This window comes from Episyrphus balteatus, chromosome 3 (genome assembly GCF_945859705.1).
Source record: "Episyrphus balteatus chromosome 3, idEpiBalt1.1, whole genome shotgun sequence".
In the NCBI taxonomy this organism is placed as follows: Eukaryota; Metazoa; Arthropoda; class Insecta; order Diptera; family Syrphidae; genus Episyrphus; species Episyrphus balteatus.
The window spans coordinates 100,393,717-100,408,649 of NC_079136.1; the positions used below are offsets into that span (position 1 = coordinate 100,393,717).

Below are 14,933 nucleotides of genomic sequence, written 5' to 3' on the forward strand. Positions count from 1 at the left end.
TAACAATTTTGTTGTTGGTTTTTAGTTCATTTCCTGTTTGAAATTTTTAGTTTCTGTTTGTGATGTATGTACGTTGAATGGCGGATACAGCTTGATGCTTCTGCGCACCTTGTGTTTATTGGATTTAATCAGTATGATACGAGAGAAGAATATTTGATTGGATGATGAACTACATTATCCATTTTGCAATTCACAATCTATTCAGGAAGTAGAGATGCTTCTTTCTTATAAAATATACAATTTTTATAATGAATTATCGAACAACGAGACACGTTGTAATCTAACTAGATAAAGACATAAAATAGGTATATGAAGTACTACAGCATTACAAAATATTATCAGCCTCGTCACAACTGAATTTTTTTTCTATGGAAATACTATATTTACGAGTATAACTCGAAATTTTGCTGGAACCTGTAACCTCCGACAAAAAACAAAAGTCACACCTTGCTAGTACCAGCTGCTTATTTATTCGACGCTTCGCTTCCTACAATGGGTGAAAATGTTTAAATTTGTCAACTACCAATAATTATGTACTCCCTGGCAATGCCAAACAAGGCTTTCAGTAGGCGATTTATCCATTTGAAGCTGGCAACCAACTAGGTGTGACCTGTGCTTAAGGAAATAGTCGGAAAACCTGGGGTCAAATCACGGCACACGATTACGATCATACGTTAACGTTTTGACTATTTCTCTGTCGTAATTCGACCCCTGAGTTATTAATATTTTGAGATGCTTTGTGCTTTTAGGTAAAGTAAGGCCTAGAATATTTGAATGCGTCTTTCAGGAGGAATCCTATACCTACGCCTATTGTTGAGTTAATCGCTTGCTAGTGAAACCACACTGATTCTTATAAATAACTTGTTTTTTTTTAAGTCCGAGTTAGCTATTGGATTATCGTAGAAGAAATTTATCAACTCAAGTCAAGTTTTTGGACGCTGAATTGTTTCTCTTTTAGGAGTACCTATTTTTTTTTCATTTGAGAGTACAAATGTAGATTGAATTTCAGAAATTTGATTTTTTTTTTGCAATTTCACTAAACTCTAAGGAAGTTTGATGACTACAAATAAACTCCTGAGATGCACTTTTGGAAAATAAGATTCCAGCATCTTAATTTCAATCCTTCTACAGCCTAGTTTAGATAATAACCGTGTTTTAGTTTCTCCGTGATCGCCTAAAATAATGCATCATTATAGCAACATTTGCGAGTAACATTTTCCAGTTTGGCTTTATATTATATTTTTCGAAACATCCTGGAAGCAAGTTTAAATATTTATTTTTCTTATAAACCTTTCATCGACAACTACAAACCAATAGAGATGCATTGAATCTTGTAAATTATATTTTGAGGTCAAATTGATCAGTAGTTTTTGTTTTTTAAACGAATTGTGTGAAACTCATTAGGATGAGCAGTGGAATTCGATGAAGAATAGACCCCTGATGCCCTGATCACGACTGAGTATTATTCAGTAAAATTTCACTTTATTTATTTAACTTAAGATTGTTTCTGTGATAGGAAATTCTCCGCGATCTCAGATACCCGAACTGGGAAAATATTTTCTTGACTAAAATCACTTTATTAATTTTAACGTAGTACTCTATTAATTTCATGTAAAAAAATCAAACAAATTTTGATAAAATTAATGTTTCATTTTGAATTAAACGTCTACCTAATGTACTTAATTGAAATAAAACATTTCGGTACGTAATTTTTAAAAATTATTTCTTAGTCTGCAACCAATTTTTTTATTGAACCAATATGAGAAATTATTTTTTTCATTAATTTAGGACATACATACATATGTACATATTATGTATGTACATACATATTATCTTAATCATATCAAATTTCTTTTTTTCCTAAATTTTTTGTAGAAGCGAAGAAAACTGCTATGGGAGCTCGACGTCTTAGAGTGAAAGATATTATTGTGTGAAATATTGAGATTTCAAATAAAATCTGATTATGGTTCCAAAATAATTAACAAGAAGTACAATAAATTCTTCTTGCGTCTGGAATTCGGCGGAAACCGACTAATTCAAAGCTGAAATGAAATGAACTACATAACCTCATAGAAAAAAAAGTTATAGGAACAACTACTAATCGAACAGAATTAGATATTGTTTTGTTTTTTAATTCGCTTGGCAAGGAGATGACCACGTCCTGTATTTTATTCGCTCATCAAGTAAGTGCTTTTACAAATTATATACAGGGTATCAAATATCTACATTTATTTATGCAATTTAAGTTTATTTTGCATCTTACTTTAAGGTCAGTGTATTTAATTTGAGAATTTTGCTTGATTTATGACTGACTTCTTTTAACCGAAAACAATTAATATATAATAATATGTAGTTTGGCAATTACAGAAATATTTCCTTGTACGTAACTAATATACAAATAAGAAATAACAAAAATAATCGTTTAAAAGCATCAACTCTATCTCATGTTAACACCAATTATAATTATTTACATACCTAAAAAAGGTTAAGAAAAGAAATCTTCATAAAAGATTAATTGGTTTGATTAATAAAAAGGGATAAGAAATATTGACTTCTGAATTTATTTGTATCAATTAAAGTAAATGTTCCGTATACACCACAGTGAGCCACAGTATTATTATGGGTTGGGGTCAAAATTCTGCCGGGGTCAAAATTCTTTTGTCAAAATTCTGCTTTCAAAATTCTGCTTAACAAAATTCTGCTTTCAAAATTCTGCTTTTCAAAATTCTGTTTTTCAAAATTCTGTTTTTCAAAATTCTGCTTTTCATAATTCTGCTTTTCAAAATTCTGCAAAAAATTAAAAAAGGGTTTGGAAAATGTTAAAAAGCGCGCGCTTTTAAACATTTTCCAAACCCTTTTTTAATTTTTTGCAGAATTCTGTAAAATCATCTTTTTGAAAAATTATCTGCTTATTTGATTACTTACACACATTTTTAAAATGCGAATTAATTTTTGTTTTATAAATGAATAAATTTGAAAATATTAAGAAAAGGTTTTTAATATTAAACATTTCCAAAAATAACTAAAAATTTATTAATTTATCAAATAAAGATGAATATTCAAAAATTTGAATAAGAAAAGGAATATACAACATCGGTTCCAATTAGTATACATATTTTATTTGAAAGAAAGTCAGTATATGCATTTCAAAAAATATTTGCGACACTTAAATAAAAAAATTTAGGAAAGTACCAATGATGAATTACATTGATGAGGTGTATTTTTCTTTAGCCAGCGCATATTCAATAAAAAAAAAAACAGAATTAGCAGAATTTTTTTTGTTCAAATATAATGCTGGCAGAATTTTGAAAAGCAGAATTTTAAAAAGCAGAATTTTGAAAAACAGAATAGAAAAAAAGCAGAATTTTGAAAAACAGAATTTTCGCTGAAAAAGCAGAATTTTGAAAAGCAGAATTTTGAAGCCAGAATTTTGACCCGATCCCTATTATTATTACATAATAAAAATGTATGTGTACGTGAATATAAGAAATAAAATAAAAATTATTTTGCTAGTTACCAAATATAATGTATCTTAAGGACATTATATTTTTTTATATTAAAGGTTTTTTAAATGCTCTAAAGCATAGGGCAAGAAGTACCTATTGGTTTCGTTTAAAAAAAATTTGTTAAAAAAAAATTTTAGGTTAAAACGAACATACCTAACGATAATGGAGAAGATAAAAAAGTGGTCATGCCGTCCGTCGATCTGTGCGTCCATCGTACATCGAGCTAGGACCTAAACGAATGAATGCATTTGCTTGAAATGATTTTTACGTAAATTCCTAGATCCATTTTTTTTCTTATTTTTGTAATATCGTTTTTTTAACGTGATTTTTAATCACATTTTCAAGGTATTGCAACTTTATTGAAAAGATATCTAACGATATCGTTTAAATTTAATGTGTACCTAATAGTCTAAGATCTGCGTTTTCAATTTTTCTCAAACAAATCGGAGAAAGGAAATATGCTGTAACAGGTAATTAATTCATCATGACTTCCGTCGGTCCGTGCGTGGGTTCGTCCATTTGTACATAAAGCTGCAGCCTAAACGGGTACACAGATTTTCTTGGTGCAGATGACTTTTTCGTAATATCCACGGTTGGTTCCTTTTTGTTTTTTTAATATCTCGAAAACGGCTCTAACGGTTTCGATTAAATATCTATTGTTTGAGTAATAAATAATAAAACTACATTATTTATCTTTCTCAAAAAATTCGGAGAATGAAAAATGGCGTTGCCGTTTTTACAAACATACTTAATTTTTTTTTCATTTTTTCTGATATACGATATACGTATTTATAAAGTATAATATCATTGAATAATTATATATAGAAGTGACACCGGAAAAAACATCCGCTTTGTTTGAGGGGTGGCGCTACAATCGTTTTAGGATTGTGTATTCGATGGCCGAAAAATCCCTGAAAAGGACTTTTGGGGGAAAGCGGCTATGATACGCCAACAAATGTTACTAGCAACTATGATATGAGCAACTATGATACGAGTATAACGATGTTACGAATTCAAATGCCCCGAATTCAAATGCGACGAATTGTATGGAGGCTTTTTTTTCGTGTTGTATTCGATCTGGCAACAATAAGAGGAACGTTGTGAAATAATGATAATAATGGAACATAAGAGATGTTAGCTGATTGGTCAAACATTAGTATATAAGCCAAACAGAAGGTGGGGTTGGTTGAAATTTTTTTGTAAGGTCTCAAAGAATTATGAAGTCGTTGTCGGTGCAAAGGAAAAATGAAAAAATGATAGAGAAGCAAAAGAAATAAAATTGGAGGGGTGATTGCCATTGCATGTACATATGCTTGAAAGTAAGAAAGCTGGAACATAATAAACGTAAAGGCAAAAACAATGTAAGTAGGTTTGAGCATCTTGCAGACCTTTTAGAACAAGTTTTGGTCTTGTAAGGAGTTTTGTTTTTTAGATTTTAATGAAGGGAGGTCTTTACTAGAGCCTGTCGTAGAAGTGTCCGTGCATCTGTTCAGTTAAGGGTCCATTTGTTAGCTACTGTTTTGAAGTTTGATGATTTTTGTGTGACTACATTTTTTATGTTTTAGGTTTAGGTTTTAGGTTTAGACTCAAATAATTTTGTTAATATATAAATACCTACATATCGTCGTCGGTGGAAAGCAAAATTGTTCTTAATCCACTTTTTACCATTAATGAGATAATGATGCAGTTTTACTAATTTGAGGGTGCTCTTTCCGAATTTGAAAAGCGTTTTTGTCTAAAAAAATTTCTGAAAGTTAGACCCGAGTATTCTTAATTGTTCTAGGTTCCATCATATTTTGTTCTAAGTCCACTTTTTATTTAAGGAAAGTGCGTAGATAGGTACTTGTATAGGAATTTTTCTATGTTCAATTTTGGTTTTTAGTAAGAAAAATAGAAGTAGGTTTGTAGGGTTTCTTCAAAAGGAAAAAACAAACTTTATAAAAAATATAACTTGAAATACCGACGAGCAAAAAAATATCACTTTCAATCAAATTGAAACTTAAAAATCGCTTTTTAGTGGGGTGGCTTAGCATTAAAAAAGACCTCCATTATGCACTACTTTGTGATAAAAGCGTGAAACTTATATCTTTGGTAGTACTTAATAGAAGAGTTATTTTGAGATATTGGACCAATTTGTATTCCATCCGGTATGGTAGATCCAAAAGTTTTTGTCTGTTGCACCCGCATTGTTTCATTTTATAGTAAAGCTAATGAAACAATTTTATTAATAAAATACATGATTTCGAGGTAATTTCAAATGCCCGATCGAATAAAATCAATACCAAAATGTCTGAACCATCATGGAAAAAGTTATTGCACTCTTTATAAATAGTCATTTACTTAAAGAACAAGAAGTGAAGTGACATGATGGTCGAGACATTTTGGTATTGATTTTTTTCGATCGGGCGTTACAAAACACCTCGAAATCATGTATCATTTTACTAAAAATGTTTCATTGTCTATACTATGATATGCCACAAATCGAGTGCAACACAGAAAAAGTATTGTATCTACCCTTCCGGATGGAATACAAGGTCGCCCAATATCTCAAAATAACAAAATAACGATTGAACTATTTTTTAACGCTAAGCCTCCTCACTATAAGTTTTATGTTTGACTTCGTTCTACATAAAATGCTTCAAAAGCCAAGTTCAGCTATATGAGCAAATACGTGCGACACTTTCGTGCATTGTACTTATAATTATAATTACATATGCAGAACCTTCTCGTCAGGAGGCTATTGAGCCACTAAAAAAAAAAACAAATATAAGAAACAAAATCTTCACATTTCAGTTGTTTTGGTTTGGTGGGGGGTTACTTATAAATTTTTATTTAGTCAAAGTAACCACCAATCAAAATTTTTTAAAATGACCAGCCAATAGAAATTGCTTTTCAAATATATACTTAACCTACCTATTTAAAAATTTTCGCAACTACAAAAAAAAAATTCAAATTTCCTATTGGCTATTGCTTTGATAAATAAATTACAAAAATGAAACTGCCCCCACCAAATTGAAACGACTGAAAGTGAAATGCAAATTTGTGTTTTTTTTTTAGTGGGTCTCTGACCTCCTAAGCAGAGGGTGGTGTAGTTTGTATTACTCTTCTTCTATATTTTTAGCAGATATATATAATATAGATGAAAGATATCTTCATTTATGTGGTCGTATTAGTCTAGGTGGTAAGGTGATTGCCTCCCACTCTCACTGTTTTGGGTTCGCATCCCAAAAGTTACATATGTTTTTTTTTTAATTTTTAATTTTTTTTTTATTTTAAATTTCAAAAAATATTGCAATATAGCATATGCCATATGAATTTAAAATGATTTTTTTTTTTAAGAAAACCTTGAAAAATTTAAACGCGCAGTCTAATTTTCAAATGCTCGGAATGATCTTCAAAAATGTTTCAGCTTCCAACGTCTAGGTATTCAAAAGAATTTTTGGGTACACTCAGGTGTATACGTACTTATTTTTATTACTTCAAAAGAAATGATAATATTTGAAAGCTTTTAGCATTTTTATTTTTGAACTCATTTTTATGTGGAATTAGAAGATTTACACTTTTAGTCCACGAAATTACATAAAAATTATAATTAATTAGTTTAGTTATAGGTTGTCATCGAAAAAAATTGATAGAATAGCGTGACGACATAAAAATAAATGTTTTTTTTTTTGCTTTTTTTGATGAAATGTGATTGAGTTCAAAAAATTCTAGCTCTTTTTGTAGATGTCATATAAGGATGATCGATACGAATATTTTAAGCTCAAACAATAGGCTTTCAGATAGTATAAATTTGTTTATACACTGTTTCAGAAAAAATTGCATTTAATAGGTGTTTTTTTTGTTTTTTTTTGATGTAAATGATTGTTTTCAATGATATATTTTATACTTTTTGCGCATTGTAAAAAGTTAAAAATGGTTTTATTCTTAAGAAAAAGGGTTTTAAGTTGCATAATTTTTTTTAAGCTTTTAAAATAAAAAAATTAATAGATTGAGAAAATAAAAAGGTATTTTTTTTTAAGCTTTTTCTTGTAAATTATGATTGTTTGAAATAAGTAAACACTTCAATTGACTCATTTAAAAAAAAGAACACAATCTGTTTTCTGACGACGTTATCACGTAAAATCATCGTCCGTAAACTGGATTTTTTAATTGAATATCAATTGATAATTGTTAAATTTTCAAAGTCCATACCTACTTTTCATAAGATTTAAGGTAAAAAGTTTTTAAAAAATTAAGTGTCACTTAATTTTACACTCATATATAAAGGAGAGTGGGCATTTTGGCCCATCGGTGTAACACATTGAGACATACATCAAATGAAAGGTCTCGATGAGTGTATTATTTTTTTGTATGGGCACAAGTCTGTATCTCGTGCAGGGAAAGTGCATTGGTGCATTTTATTTTCAAAAATGTATGTAATAAAATTCATAAAAGTATACATTTTGACTAGACGTTCGATAAAATTGTTTCAAAAACATTACAAAACTGTGTTGGAAGTTCAGTTGGGCTATTCCATCACCAGTTTTCACCCATGACGCAATGCATTTTTCGTTTTTTAGAACACTTTTGTATGGGACGTGGCTCATTTGTTTAGATGCTCTATTGACTAGATTCAAAAACATAATAATAACGGTGTTCTGTTGGACTAATCCATCAACTGCTTTAATTAAAAAAAAAAATGCATTTATCGTTTTTTATAGATTGAAATGCAATAACAAATAAATTGCACGACTGTGGTCGCACGTACTTGCTCTTATGCTTAAAGTCACTATAATGTTAAAGCTTTTTATTCAAGAAATTTAAAATTTGATATTTTGAAGAAATTTTATAAGTAGTATAAAAAAATTAAATCTGTTTTTATAATTAATTAAACTCCGTTTTAAATTATCTTAAAACAAAAAACAAATATGCCATTTTATTTCTTGTATAAAAAGGTATTTTTAGAAAAAAATTTTCGAAAATTGTAGGAGCCGTTTTTTAAAAAAATAATTTTTTATGTATAAAAATTTTTTTAACATTTTTCAAAAAAAAAGTTGGTATGCCATATTGAAGAAATAATTAATTTACACATAAAAACTAAATTTCAAAATTTTTCATTAATCCGTTTTCAAAAAATTGATTTTTCAAAAAAAAATTTTGAAATATTTTTTAAAAATCCAAAATTGCGTTTTTTGAAAATTTTCTAAATTTTTAATATTATCTTTACTTACACACGTTTGTATAAAAATTTTCATTTAAATCGGGTTAATGTTGTACGAGATATTCAGAAACGAAAAAAACCGTTCTATGACAGGTACCGTTAATAACGGTACAAAAAATATTTTTTTTATTTAAAAAGTTGGCTCTTATGTGTAGTACTACACACAAAAATTTTAATCAAAATCGTAAGAGCTGTTTTTGAAAAAAATTAACTTTTCTATTTCCGTTATATGGCAGGTACCGTTAGTTTTGGTCATAAAAAAAAAATTTCAATTTCCCCTCTAGGGAATCACCAAAAACTGCTAACTACCAAGTTTGAAGAAAATCACTTCACTCGTTTAGGCTGCAGCTCCAGATAGAGACAGACACACAGACAGACAGACAGACAGAAGGACAGACAGACAGACAGACTGACAGACAGACAGACAGAATTGCCGGACCCACTTTTTTGGCATTCTCCATCATCGTAATGTCATGTAAAATTGTTATCTCGAGTTCGATTTTTTTTACGAATCCTAAACTTGCCCTATAGTACCTATATCGCAGGTAAAAATGTTTGAGTAAGTATATGATCTTCTGTACTTTGAAGTCGTGTGCGAAACTACCTTGTTGGTTTTAAAATAATTTAAATATACGAAGGTTGTGACTAATTTTTCAAAAATGCAACTCAAACTACAAGTTACATATATTACTCAAAAAATGTTGGTAGGTATTATGAATTTAAACCACAAACCATACGACATGGATTTAGTCGTTTCTCCACCTTTTTTTGTTTTTTACAAAATTTTCAAAGCTAAGGACAATTTTTAAAATTTTACTTCAATTATTTTTTCTGTGAATTCCTTTTTCTAACAATTTCGAAAATAAAAAAAAAGCCGCGCGAGACGACGATTTCCAATTTTTTTGTTTATATTTTTATTATATATGTATATCCAAAGTAGCTTATATCGATAAAAGTTTTCACAATTTAAAAGGTCGTATTAGTTTAGTGGATAAGGATTTTGCATTTTGGTCCTACCGCTCAAAGTTCAAATCCCGATATGAAAAGAGATTATTTTATTTTTTGCTTAAATTTTTTTAATAAAAATTAATTTAATATGTCAAAAAAAAAATCGCAGCATTGTGAACTGCCTAACGATTTTAAAACGAGTTTTGAATAAATGAAAAAACGCTGGGAAAATCGCAACGCTCTCGTCTCGTCGGTCGTCTCGCAATATTGTAAATCAGGCATTAGGTACAGCAGCAATGTAAAAATAACCCAAAAAGAATGATAAATTAGCTAATTAAAATAATTATTAATAATTAATACTGTTGAAGTAATAAAAATAAGTACGTATACACCTGAGTGTACCCAAAAATTCTTTTGAATACCTAGACGTTGGAAGCTGAAAAATTTTTGAAGATCATTCCGAGCATTTGAAAATTAGACTGCGCGTTTAAATTTTTCAAGGTTTTCTTAAAAAAATAAATTGCACGACTGGGGTCGCACGTACTTGCTCTTATGCTTAAAGTAACTATAATGTTAAAGCTTTTTATTCAAGAAATTTAAAATTCGATATTTTGAAGAAATTTCATAAGTAGTATAAAAAAATTAAATCTGTTTTTATAATTAATAAAACTCCGTTTTAAAATATCTTAAAAAAAAAACAAATATGCCATTTTATTTCTCGTATAAAAAGGTATTTTTATAAAAAAAATTTTGAAAATTGTAGGAGCCGTTTTTTAAAAAAATAATTTTTTATATATAAAATTTTTTTAACATTTTTCAAAAAAAAAGTTGGTATGCTATTTTGAAGAAATAATTAATTTACACATAAAAACTAAATTTCAAAATTTTTCATTGATCCGTTTTCAAAAAATTGATTTTTCAAAAAAAAATTTTTAAATATTTTTTAAAAAACCAAAAATGCGTTTTTTGAAAATTTTCTAAAATTTTAATATTATCTTTACTAACACACTTTTGTATAAAAATTTTCATTTAAATCGGGTTAATTTTGTACGAGCTATTCAGAAACGAAAAAAACCGTTCTATGACAGGTACCGTTAATAACGGTACAAAAAATATTTTTTTTATTTAAAAAGTTGGCCCTTATGTGTAGTATTACACACAAAAATTTTAATCAAAATCGTTAGAGCCGTTTTTGAAAAAAATTAACTTTTCTATTTCCGTTATATGGCAGGTACCGTTAGTTTTGGTCATAAAAAAAAAATTTCAATTTCCCCTCTAGGGAATCACCAAAAACTGCTAATTACCAAGTTTGAAGAAAATCACTTCACTCGTTTAGGCTGCAGCTCCAGATAGAGACAGACGGACAGACAGACAGACAGACAGACAGACAGACAGACAGACAGAATTGCCGGACCCACTTTTTTGGCATTCTCCATCATCGTAATGTCATGTAAAATTGTTATCTCGAGTTCGATTTTTTTTACGAATCCTAAACTTGCCCTATAGTACCTATATCGCAAGTAAAAAAATCATTTTAAATTCATATGGCATATGCTATATTGCAATATTTTTTGAAATTTAAAATAAAAAAAAAATTAAAAATTAAAAAAAAAACATATGTAACTTTTGGGATGCGAACCCAAAACAGTGAGAGTGGGAGGCAATCACCTTACCACCTAGACTAATACGACCACATAAATGAAGATATCTTTCATCTATATTATATATATCTGCTAAAAATATAGAAGAAGAGTAATACAAACTACACCACCCTCTGCTTAGGAGGTCAGAGACCCACTAAAAAAAAAACACAAATTTGCATTTCACTTTCAGTCGTTTCAATTTGGTGGGGGCAGTTTCATTTTTGTAATTTATTTATCAAAGCAATAGCCAATAGGAAATTTGAATTTTTTTTTTGTAGTTGCGAAAATTTTTAAATAGGTAGGTTAAGTATATATTTGAAAAGCAATTTCTATTGGCTGGTCATTTTAAAAAATTTTGATTGGTGGTTACTTTGACTAAATAAAAATTTATAAGTAACCCCCCACCAAACCAAAACAACTGAAATGTGAAGATTTTGTTTCTTATATTTGTTTTTTTTTTTAGTGGCTCAATAGCCTCCTGACGAGAAGGTTCTGCATATGTAATTATAATTATAAGTACAATGCACGAAAGTGTCGCACGTATTTGCTCATATAGCTGAACTTGGCTTTTGAAGCATTTTATGTAGAACGAAGTCAAACATAAAACTTATAGTGAGGAGGCTTAGCGTTAAAAAATAGTTCAATCGTTATTTTGTTATTTTGAGATATTGGGCGACCTTGTATTCCATCCGGAAGGGTAGATACAATACTTTTTCTGTGTTGCACTCGATTTGTGGCATATCATAGTATAGACAATGAAACATTTTTAGTAAAATGATACATGATTTCGAGGTGTTTTGTAACGCCCGATCGAAAAAAATCAATACCAAAATGTCTCGACCATCATGTCACTTCACTTCTTGTTCTTTAAGTAAATGACTATTTATAAAGAGTGCAATAACTTTTTCCATGATGGTTCAGACATTTTGGTATTGATTTTATTCGATCGGGCATTTGAAATTACCTCGAAATCATGTATTTTATTAATAAAATTGTTTCATTAGCTTTACTATAAAATGAAACAATGCGGGTGCAACAGACAAAAACTTTTGGATCTACCATACCGGATGGAATACAAATTGGTCCAATATCTCAAAATAACTCTTCTATTAAGTACTACCAAAGATATAAGTTTCACGCTTTTATCACAAAGTAGTGCATAATGGAGGTCTTTTTTAATGCTAAGCCACCCCACTAAAAAGCGATTTTTAAGTTTCAATTTGATTGAAAGTGATATTTTTTTGCTCGTCGGTATTTCAAGTTATATTTTTTATAAAGTTTGTTTTTTCCTTTTGAAGAAACCCTACAAACCTACTTCTATTTTTCTTACTAAAAACCAAAATTGAACATAGAAAAATTCCTATACAAGTACCTATCTACGCACTTTCCTTAAATAAAAAGTGGACTTAGAACAAAATATGATGGAACCTAGAACAATTAAGAATACTCGGGTCTAACTTTCAGAAATTTTTTTAGACAAAAACGCTTTTCAAATTCGGAAAGAGCACCCTCAAATTAGTAAAACTGCATCATTATCTCATTAATGGTAAAAAGTGGATTAAGAACAATTTTGCTTTCCACCGACGACGATATGTAGGTATTTATATATTAACAAAATTATTTGAGTCTAAACCTAAAACCTAAACCTAAAACATAAAAAATGTAGTCACATAAAAATCATCAAACTTCAAAACAGTAGCTAACAAATGGACCCTTAACTGAACAGATGCACGGACACTTCTACGACAGGCTCTAGTAAAGACCTCCCTTCATTAAAATCTAAAAAACAAAACTCCTTACAAGACCAAAACTTGTTCTAAAAGGTCTGCAAGATGCTCAAACCTACTTACATTGTTTTTGCCTTTACGTTTATTATGTTCCAGCTTTCTTACTTTCAAGCATATGTACATGCAATGGCAATCACCCCTCCAATTTTATTTCTTTTGCTTCTCTATCATTTTTTCATTTTTCCTTTGCACCGACAACGACTTCATAATTCTTTGAGACCTTACAAAAAAATTTCAACCAACCCCACCTTCTGTTTGGCTTATATACTAATGTTTGACCAATCAGCTAACATCTCTTATGTTCCATTATTATCATTATTTCACAACGTTCCTCTTATTGTTGCCAGATCGAATACAACACGAAAAAAAAGCCTCCATACAATTCGTCGCATTTGAATTCGGGGCATTTGAATTCGTAACATCGTTATACTCGTATCATAGTTGCTCATATCATAGTTGCTAGTAACATTTGTTTGCGTTTCATCATTACTAATTCCATTTTTGGATTACGATAATAATTAATAAAATGTTGAAATAAACTCACAAGAATTTGAGTTTATTTGAAAAAAAAAAAAAACTGTAAAAAGGACTATTTTGATCGCAAATGTATGAAAATGTGGTTTTGGATAGTTCCAATGATCCTATTGCACCATTTGAAATAAAATATTTGGTTCTAATATCCTAAAACTAGAAGAATGTAGCTTTTACATGTTTTTTATTTTGTCATGATACTATATAGTCAAGCTATATGCATTCTCACAAAAAAAAGTTGAGATAACAATCAGACATGGCATTAATATAGCCCTGTTCCATTGGAGGATACTAACAGTAGATTTTTTTTAAACGGATCTACCGATTAACATCAAAGTTGGTATGAAGCATTTTTTGGAAACTCTCCAGAGGGGTTTTTAGAACTAATTTTGTTTACCAAAAATAACGATACCTGTCATATACCAATTTCGGAAATGTTTAATTTTCTCGAAAACGGTACGAATTTTGTTTAAAAAAATTATAAAATAGTTTTTGGGCAATCATGGAAATTTTTTATACAAAAGCATTTATATAGTTTAAATATAAAACAGTAAGAAAATTTGGAAAAATAATAGTTTTTGGATAAAAAAAAAAATTGAACACTTTTTTTTGAAAAATCAAATTTTCAAAAACCGGAAATTAATTTTTTTTGACATTTTAGTTTTGAATGTTGATTAGTGATTTCTACGAAATTGCATACCAATTTTACTTTTGAATAATTTTTTTTTTTAATTATTTATAAGGTTCCAACGATTTTGAAATTTTTTTTCTACAAATCTATCTTAGAAGAAATCAAATTGAATAGGTACTTGTTGGAGCTATCACGAATTCTGCTTTGTTCATTTAACTTTTTGGACTTGTGTATAAAAACAACTCAGGTTAAAAGCTGCACTCGTTATGAAACTCAACTATTAAATTTAGCCGAGCGTTTGCCTTGTACCTGAGTATTAAATTGTTTATTGGTAGGGTGAAATAAATTCAGTTAAATATTTAGGTTAGGTTAGGTTAGGTTAAATGGGCTGACAGTTGATCTTGTTACCGTCACACTTAGATCAATGTAGATCCCTTGTGATACCCTGAAGTATTGTAACTTCATGAAAAAGTGATAACCTATGAATGCTATGGTTGTTCGAGCCATTTGGAGGACTTTACAAAGTTCAGTAGGCTATTGCCTGAAAGTTCCGAAAGTTCTTCTAATTCATTAAAGAAGTAGTTTCCTAAGAATTTTTTCCTAGTGCGACAGAGTGCTGGGCAGTGACAGAGGAAGTGAACAGTGTTTTCCTGTTCGTCCTCATTGCCGCAGCCTCTGCATAGA

General features: G+C 29.5%; 1 protein-coding gene across 1 annotated transcript in view; it reads left to right on the top strand.

The window, feature by feature from the left end:
• The first annotated feature begins 2,162 nt into the window (after positions 1-2,162).
• Positions 2,163-14,933, top strand: part of LOC129916180 (extracellular sulfatase SULF-1 homolog) — a 155,118-nt gene continuing 142,347 nt past the window's right edge. The window contains exon 1 of the mRNA XM_055996006.1: positions 2,163-2,183. The gene's annotated coding sequence lies outside the window, so the exon portion shown is untranslated. The remainder of the gene's footprint in view (positions 2,184-14,933) is intronic.